We start from the raw sequence: 10,711 nt of genomic DNA, 5'->3' as shown, positions 1-10,711 counted from the left end.
TTGGAGGCGGAGCCCCCGAAAGATAAACAATTTCCTTAACTCATAGAATGAGTCACTACCTTATTTTCCTTTAATATTAACAATTGAATTTTACAAACTGTTCATCCATTATTGTAATCAAATTACAATTTCGATTATTAACAGAACAATTAATATCTCACAATCTATTCATAATAGATTATCACAAAGATATCAATAGTCATAAAACTGTCATTGTTTAATTAGTTGAATGAAATAAGATTACAACATTCATATTATCAAATTAACATGAAGCTACAATCACTATAGTTTCATACCAGATTAATCAAAACACTCATCCAAAAACCCATAAAATCAAAACACCCATAAATCATTCATCTAGAATCACAATAAACATGTTCATTTATAATTTGCAAGTGGCTCTAATATTACTATTGGGTCCCATGTAAAAATTAAACAATAAACGCAGTGATAGAGAACCCACCAAAGATCCATGCGAGTTTTAGTTGCATCATTGGTACATGATTTTATCTCTTGATGCGTAAAACTATTGCAAATATGAAGAGTCAAGTCGATCTAAACATGATCAGTATGTCCGCTTCTCTAGTGGTATCCACACAAGCACAGTCGCCTGTTTCACGAGCACAATTGGAGTCTCTCAAAATTACATGCTCGTAGTGCTAGTTACCATAAATATATATAAGTTAAGATAAAAAAACCCTAACTTTTAGGGTTATCTTATCAGATAGGACATGTTCACTACCACTAAGTCTTATCTAATAAAACTTTTTAAAATGTAGCCAAATTTTATCTAATAAGACTTTATCTAATATTATATCTGAAAAACTAAACTTAAATAATCATTTCAACATGTTAGTTAATTCAGTTTGGCTTGGTTTAATCAACATAAATATTTTTTTGGGGTAAGTCAAGTATCTAGTTGTTCGAACCAACTAATCTTGAAGGTAAATGATTCGACCCCACAAAAGTTTCCCACTGACCATTAGAGTAAATCCGGAAAGCATAGATGGATCCTAGCATTACACAGATGGCCCAACATCATAAGAGTGGGGGCATAAATCTTTTCTATATATATATCAGGTATCCAGCTTACACCAATAAATCCCAAGATGTACGGTCCAACCCCACATTTAGTCCACCAAGTAAATTCAAGAAGTGAGGTGGCTCCTGATGTGGCGGTCCAATGTCACTAGTTGTTCAAACGTCGTATGCATGTGCTGCGTGGCCTTTGAACCTTGGTTGTGCCGCATAAATCTTTTTCTTAGCTAGCACCAGATATCTAGCCCTTCAAGCCAACTAATCTTGGGGATGATCATTGCAATTCCATAAAAATTTTACACCAGTCATCAAGGTAAATCTGGAAGTGCTCGCAATGACCCAGTAGCCCAACATCTTAGGTTTGTAATTGGGAATCAAATCATGAGTACTTGGAAGACTACATGGGCACCTTGTCGTTGCACCATATAAATCTTATGGCTAGGGGTGGCAATTTGGATGGGTAGGGTCGCGTTCGAGTTAGGTTAGAATTTTTTTTATAAATTCAACCCGAACCCTAATAAAACCCAAACCCCTAAACTTGAACCCGAACCTGACCCGAATAGCCCGCATAAAAATAATTTTTTTTGGACCATTTTTCCTATAATTCTTCACTTTTATTTCAATACTTCATCATTATCATACTAATATTGATATTGATATACATAAAAGAATTTTAATTTTAAAATAAAATTTGATTTAACCTAAAAAAAATCTACTAAAACTTAAATTCAGGTCAATTTGGGTCAACCAAACCTGACCCGAAAATTCTCCAACTCGAACCCGAAAACCCCGACCTGAACCCAAAAACCCTCAACCTGAACTTGAATTTTTTTCTGATCGACCAGGTCGGGTTGTCAAGTCAAGTTCATTTTTAACACCCCTACTTGTGGCAAAAGGTGATGTGCTCACCCCAGGCGCACCTCGACACCCGCTCAAGGCATTTGGAAGGGAAGTAAATCAAGGTATCCGAGCATGACTGAACGACGTATTTTTTAGATGGGAGGGATTTTATTCCCCCAAGGGATTGTTTCCCTAGGGATTTGAGTTCTCTTATGACAATCTACCAACTGAGTACCAACTCAGCTATCAACTGTGAAACATAAATCTTTAATTGGTACTAGGTATCAAATTTATGCTAATTAATTTTGGGAGTGATAGGGCCCACGAAATTTTTTCCCCATCACCAGGGTAATTCGAGATGTGCTGCACCTAAAAAAAATTACTTCTAACAATAAAATTTTCAGTCAATATATGTCCATAGCTATGGAATAATGACAAAATAATGGTCGTAGTAAAATATTGGGTCGTAAATAGTTTTCCCAATGGAATATGATATCTATCAAAATTTACGATGGGAGTTCATTTCCATCAACGACAGAATCAAAAACCCATTGTTTCAAGCGACAATGGAAGTGTAAAATCTGTAGTTACTATAGTGATGGAAACTTCATTTTTGTCGTTAATACTACCATCGTTAGCCAACCACAGAATCATTATTTTCATTGCTATATTAACTATGGATTTTATGACGTAAGAACTATTTCATCGTTGTGCACTAACAGAAAACACAATTCTATCATTGATTATCAAAATTAATTACTATGCAATATCACTCATTTTAATGAAAAGTGATTTCGTCGATAAATACCGATGAAATAGTATTTTCTGTTGGTAATTACTGACAGAATTATATTTTTCGTCGATAATTATCATAACAAATTACTGGTCTGTATCAATATTTAATGACTGAATTATGGTTTCAGTCAGTATTTAACGACTGAAACCATAATTCTGTCGCTAAATATAAAAAATATATAATTTTCTTTTTCAAATATGAAAATTACCCTGTCTACATTTTCCATTCAAAATAACCATCACAAATGATGACGATACAAACACAATACATTTACAATCCATACACAAATTAATTGAATAAACAATCACAATCTACACAAACAATCACAACCCTACAAATATTGACAATCGATATACAAACAAACTAATTCCATAAACAATGCCCATAATCCATATTATATTATCCAAACATCCACAATAAAATATCCAAAATCCAATAGATATATAAAAAAAAATCTAAATTCCATGATAGAAATCCAAAGTATTCAAATCCACAATATAGTATTCATACCATGATACAAATCCACTATAATGGCATCCAAATTATAATCATATGAGCTAGTATTATTAAATCATGTAGTAAGTAAAATATGATAGATTATTATCAGAATCATGCAGTAAAAATATAATATATGTATAATTAATTTTACATGTAAAAAAAGATATCTTGATCATATTTTGGATATTTGATGTTGTTGATGATGATGAATATATCAATCATAGAGACAAAATCTTCCTAATAAAATGTAATACAATTAGAAATAACCATATTATAATTTCAAAACTGAATAAATATATTTTACATGATTATGTGCGATAAAGAAAAAAAACTAAGGTGTAGTTGAATAGACCTCAGAATGAGATAATAACAAGGTTCTATGGGTTGAGTCTCTTGTGACTCAATATGATGCTGTAATTGGGTCTATTAAGCAATGACTGCTCGCATCTCGACCATGGCAGCATCATCTCTCTTCGCCCGAGCGGTCATCGTCTGCTCCACTATGGATAGTCGATCATTTAATTCTTAATTTTTCTTATCTTAACGACTACATTCTATAGAAGAAACAGAACTAGGATGATCCTTAGGAGTTCTCAAACAATCATATATAAACAAACCACTTTGGCCCGAGAGCCAATACCACAGAGGGTGGAGTTCTTTGTACTTCTACTCACAACATCATAATAAATGTTATTTATATCCTGGGTGGATAGAGACTGTGACTCCCCTCCCTCTACTAGTGGTTGAGATGTCCAGGTCACTCTATTTGTCATTTGCTTCTATGTGAAGAAAAGTATATGATAATTTCTGGTATAAAATTATTACAATTAATCATTATTAATAGTTAAATGTACTAAAGTTAATATTCTTACATCTATATCTAAGGATTAGAGGATCGACAAATGTGCTATCTTTTTACAATTGTGAGTCTTGTTAAATACTTAGCTTCCAAACAAGTGGGTTGTCTCGCTAGAGAATGTTCATGCATACAAAAAAAAAGTTGGCAAAAAATTATACAAGTTTTATAATAAATTAAAATTTTGTTATTTAACTTTAAATTAAATACACTAAATTGATGGCATGCTCTATATTAGATCGAGATCTAGAAATATGCCTCGCGGATTCGAGTTCAGACCAACTGGCTCTATATTTCTATTTGTTCGAGTAGCTACAGAATTTGACTACCACTTTTCTACAACCTAGTTGGCAATTTACACAGCCCAAATCTTGTCTAATACATACTCCGATCTTGTGCCCTTCCTTCTCATATTGTATAAAAGGTCTCTATATAGTTTGACATAATAAATATTCCATATGGCTATAAATTGTGGCTCATGCCCTCCCTCCTAGGTATATATTTTCTGTAATAATAAGTTGAAAAATTAGTATACTAAAGACTACAATACTAGACATATTCAATTTACTTAACACAAATACCTTTTAATAGAAATTCTTCATCTGCTAGTCTATATGCCTTCATGTAGTACCAGAAGCACAGACTGTTGTGGTTGCAAGGTTGCAAACATAGTCCCACATTAAAAACACATGAAAAAGATCATGGGTTTATAAGAGAAAAAGATATCTTTATTGGCATGAGACCTTTGGGGGAGAGCCCAAGAGCAAAGCCATGAGGGCCTAGGCCCAAAGTGGGCAATATCATGTCATTGTGGAGATATCTAAATTCTTTTCGATCCTACAATTAGTATCAGAGCCCGGACTGCCAGAAGTTTTAACCGCCGACTGTGCACAAGAGCTATGGTCTGATTGAATCATGTCGATACAATATTGACCTCGAACAAAGAAAGTGGGGACTCCTATGTTCGGATCAAGAGGACCAGACACCAGGCAGGAAGTCCTAGTAGGTCGGGTGAACCGAGGGGCAGGAAGACCTGGTGGGTAAACATAGTCCCACATTGAAAACACATGGAAAAGATCATGGGTTTATAAGAGAAAAAGATATCTCCATTGGCATGAGGCCTATAATCATGGGTTTATAAGAGAAAAAGATATCTCTATTGGCATGAGGCCTTTTGGGGAGAGCAGAGCAAAGAGATATCTAAATTCTTTTTGATTCTGCTATGATAATATCTTTAAAATAATATTACAACATGTTAGAATATTTGCACTGTTGGACACAAGTAATTGAGATGTAGATTGAAGTTGTGAATCAATTGAATATCTTTTCATTTCATCATTCTGAAATGCATCATAGTTTTGAGCAGTGATAATGTTTAGCATTTCTATGGTTGAGCGAAGCTTCATTCGGCAAACAGACAACCATTCACTAAATCTTCTTCTCTTCATAGGGTATTCAAGATAGAAAACTTGATTTGCTTGTACCGCAAAAATGAAAGGTTTAAACTTGTTAAACTTTTTGTTTGCATTGTAATATCATTAGTTGACGATTCCTCAATAGTACTAGTTGTAGTTAACATAATCATTTCTACCTATATGTATTTTCATGGTATCCTCATCACGGAAAAGTTTAACTTGCTAGCATTTATATATTTTAGATAAGTATTAGTAAAGTTTACAAACTGTTCAACTTCAACAAAAAAATTCATCTTTAATAAATTTATTTTTTTAATTATTGTACATTCAAGATTTCTTCAGATATATTGTTGCCTAATGAGAATAAAATTTAAAATATTATTAAACTTATACAATTTTAATTAAGCTTAAATAAAGCAATCAAACATAATAATATCAATAATATTAATAGTATGTACTCATATTAAACTTAATTATAAGTCTTAATTTGCATTTAATTTTGAAAGTCATTTCTTCATCCTTTATTAAGCTTAATTAAATTAATTGATTAAATTAATTTGCTAATTTGGATAACAAATTAATTTTGATATATTGATTAAATTAATCCCAAATTTCCTAATATGGATAACAAAACTATCATCCAAACTCCTTGGATATGAAGAACAACAAAACATGAATATTGTAGTAATGTACCAAAATACACTATTCACACTAGATTGCTCAATATAGAAAAAATAATGACAAATATGATAATTATGTTAGCTCAGAAAATCAAGTTACCACAAAAACTTAATCAAAACCCTAAATCAAAAATCGGTAGAGAAAAGACACTCATAGCTTCCTTGAAGATTATGCCAGATCTGAGGGTGAGGTTGATGGAGCTGAGGAGATCGGAGAAGAGGTTGAGACCGCTGGAGCTGTGAGTGTTGGCCAATGACGAAAACTCAATATTATTGTTGGCCAATGATGAAAATAACAAATCCGTTGTCAACCAATGACAGAATCAAGGATTTTGTCGTTGGTCTACGATGATAAACGACGAAAACTCGATTCCACCGTTGATCGTCGATTAAACGTGGCCCCGTCATTAATAAGGGGTTTGATTATATTAACAATCGCTAATTGGGGAAGGATTAATGATGGGGACTCGTTGTCCGGTTGTTAACCAATGACGGAATCGAGTATTCCATCGTTGATCAATGATGAAATACTCGATTCCATCGGTGGTTAATGATGGAATTTCATCCCATCATAAATTCCATCTCTATTATATGTTTTTTTTATAGTGGTAGCGGATGATCCATCAACTTAACGTGCTTAGGTCAATCACCTATTAAAAAAATCATTCATTAAATTATTGAAATTAAGATTCGATCCTTATAAATTGGATAAACTCAAAAAGCACTATGCAGTCAGCATTCCGCCGAGCCAATCTTATCCATGATTCAAAAATAACATAGTAAATTAACTCGACAGAGTGGTCTAGCCGATCAGACTAACTAGGCACTGAGTATGATTAAGCTTTCCGACTCAACTAAAGAAGTTGAGTGAAGGCAGAGTCGCTAACCGCATTCATAAAAGCCGACTGAGTACTTCTCGAGAGGGATGACCGATCGGACTATTCAAGTGACTCAGTCGGGTGGCCAAAGTAGTCTATTGTGAGCCCCGTAGTCCATCAACATTGTATTTCTTTTTGGTATTTTATATCACGGAAGATAGAGAATATTTTGTATATAATATAATATACCACTACAACAAAAATGACTTTTCGCAGCCTGCAAAATCACCTTTCGCGGCGCGCAATGCACGCTGCATAGTTTAAAGCGGTTGAAAGCCATTAGTATTGACGGCGTGCATTGCACGACGCGGAAATAACTATCGACAGCGTACTATGTACACCGCGGAAATAACTATCGACGGCATGCCTTGCATGCCGTGAAAACCAAATATCCACAGCAAGCAATGCACGCTGCAAATATTATCAAAAACAATTATCTACAGCATGCAATGCACGCTGCGAAAACTATCAAAAACAACTATCCACAGCAAGCAATGCACGCTGCGAAAACTATCAAACACAATTATCCACAGCAAGCAATGCACGCTGCGAAAACTAATAAAACAACTATTCACAGCATGCAATGCACGATGTTGAACATGTATCCACAGCGTGCAATGCACGCCGCAAAAACAATCATCAATAGCATGTGTTGCACGCTATTGAAAATTGTTACAGCTCCATATCAAATAATATTGAATTCCAATTTAACAAATACTTCAACAAAATAAACCCAAACCCAAAATGTGAAATTAAAAAATAAAACTAAATAGAAATAAATGGCTAAAGATAAAACAGAATAAAAGTCACTAATTTTTATAATCCAAACAGAAAGATTCAATACAAAAACAAGATGCATAATCTCTCACAAACTAGCTAAAAACTTTCAATCCATAATTCAGTATAATCTATATCAATCACACAAGACTATAAATTTAGATAACCATGCGACTGTGCTTCCTATTGCATCATCGAGAAATTGCATTTCCTCATTTGGTCGAATTAGATCAACCTTCTCCGCCAAAATCTTGTCAACCCAAACTTTCCAACAAGATCCACCAAGAACAACATGATGCACTTTTGTGTTTGGATCTGTGGATGCAATTCGACCTTCTGCAACAAATAATCCATCAACACACCAATGAAGCAACTTGCATTTAGTGTTAGCACGGATATCTCCACGACTCACATTCTTCAAATTTGACTGTAAAAAAAACAATAAAAGTTATTAATTCTATCATGCCAATTTTTGTAATAATTTTTTGGTTTAAAAATGCATATTGTGAAGATATTTACCTGAGCAGTAGCTAAATGTTTATTAACATTATGAAAATCACCAATTTTTTTTGCAGCATCATTGATATCACAATTGCTACCAACTTCGTTCCCAATACCACTACCAATGCCACCACTGCCAACCTAATTTTACAAATAAATTGTGTCAAACAATGGCAACATATAAGTGTAGATTCCAAATTAACTTATTTTATGTATGTTGTTTAATTACTAACCTGTTCTTGTTGATTCTGTTGCCTCATACTTTGTAAAAACATAGACTTCATTTCTTGCATTTCTTGTTGAAGGTTATGTACCATAGCTTGGAGTTGTTTAACCGTTTGATTTTGTTGCACAGAAGCTCCAACTTTTGATGGTGTAACTCCAAAGCCCAATCCACGCACTCTACCTCTTGTTTCCTTGCCAAACACAATGCTAATTGCATCATCAACCATGTTAGTAGTCTTTTGAGATTCTGGTGGACATTCTTGTATTTCTTTCTGCAAATAAAAAAGTTAAATTTTAAAAAAATAACAAATTTAAGTTACCCAACTTTTTTCTTATGAGCTTTTTCAAATAAAAAAGACATAATTTTATTACCATTTTCTCTCCAACTGATTGAGTACTAGGTTCCCCATTTTTTTTCTTGTGACCTTCAATCCAAACTTGTGATCTTGTAATTTGTGTATCTGGCGAACTTGTTTTTTCCTTAGATATAGAAATATTAGGAAAAAAAAAGTTAGAAACAATATTCAATAATTAATTTAGAAGTATAAAAAATAATATTTACCATAATGTGAGCTAAACGAGCATAACCTCTCCGGCTCATCGTGTGAATGTGGTCTTGTTTTTCTCGCATTGCTCTAAATCTCGCACTCTTTTCCTGACATTTACCAAACAAATCAAGACATTTATTTTACATTTAGCATTAATAAGACATTTATTACAAGTAATTTTGGTCATCATAAATCATAGTATCACTCTAGAACATTTAACATATTGTTCTGTTCCAAATTTGAAATGAACCATAAATCAACCTGGCAAACCAGAAATGAACTCAAAAAGAGAAAACCTCCTATTATAACAAGATATACAATCTCCAACACTAACATGGTCCAAAAGAATAGCCCATCATGGTTGTGCTGCAATATTGGACATATTCCTGGAACCATGCAAGGGGAAATGATGTTTCGATATTTGAAAAATTCCAACATTGAACATATTCCTGAAACCATGCAAGGGGAAACTAGACTGGACATATTCCAATATTTGAAAAATTGTATAGTCTAGTGATGTTTCGATATAATAGCAGTAAACGTAATAGCTGTTCTTTAGGAAACTAGACTGGACATATTCCAATATTTGAACCATGCAAGGGGAAACTGCTGTAAACATAATAGCAGTTCTTTAAAACCCATCCGAGCCAGCTGGTTTAACTGATTATATAGGATGCCAGTGAAAAATTTAGACCAATTTGACTGAAAAATTGGGTGTTAAGCAAATTAGTAAAAACAAACTCAACCAGTATAAAACTGAAACGAACAAATGCTTAAGACAAACAGAATTCTTATCTCAGTTGTATGTGATTTCTTATTAATAGGTGACGGTAGTTAAAACCCCAGCTGCAATTACAATTTCTTTTCTAATTTTCAAACTTTTTTACAAAAACAATTGACTGATCTAACTATTTAACTGGTAAAATAATGATTTATGATATATCATATTAATATATTAATTAATCATATATTATATTAATGTTATATGTATTAAAATATTTTATAACTTTTAATGCTAATATTTTATAATATTTATAATAATTATTAATAGCGCGCTACGCGCGCTGTTAATATTAAGTTTTAACAGCGCACTTTGCGCGTCGTCGAAAAAGTTTATTAACATCGTAAATAATATCTATTCACAGCATACTTTTTTGTACGCCATTATTTATATCTATAATAATTATTAACAGCGCGCTCCGCGGGCTGTTAATATTATGTTTTAACAGCGCAGTTTGCACGCCGTAGAAAGGTGTATTAACAACATACTTTTTCTGCACGCTGTCATTTGTATAAATATTATATTATCCGCAGCACACATAATTAGGCACGCCGTAAAAACTATTATTAACGGCATGCTTTAATTGCACGCTGTTGATGATGCGATGCGGAAAGTCATTTTTGTTGTAGTGACACATTCGAAGTTTCCATCTTGTCTAGAGATTACTGACTCATTTTGGAAAAAAGTATCAGAGTCTTTTTATGATTTAACTTTTTTGAGAAATACTATGAGATTCGTACATAAATACCACAAAGTACTATAAAAAAGAATCTCTATCTACAGACAAATTATGCGATGCTGCATAATTTGACATGCTCATTTGTGACTGTTCATTATTCGTCATTGTTGAACGGATTATTGACTTGAACGTCGAAAGA

This window comes from Zingiber officinale, chromosome 5B (assembly GCF_018446385.1).
Source record: "Zingiber officinale cultivar Zhangliang chromosome 5B, Zo_v1.1, whole genome shotgun sequence".
NCBI classification, from domain to species: Eukaryota; Viridiplantae; Streptophyta; class Magnoliopsida; order Zingiberales; family Zingiberaceae; genus Zingiber; species Zingiber officinale.
Note: the sequence above shows the minus strand (reverse complement) of the source record.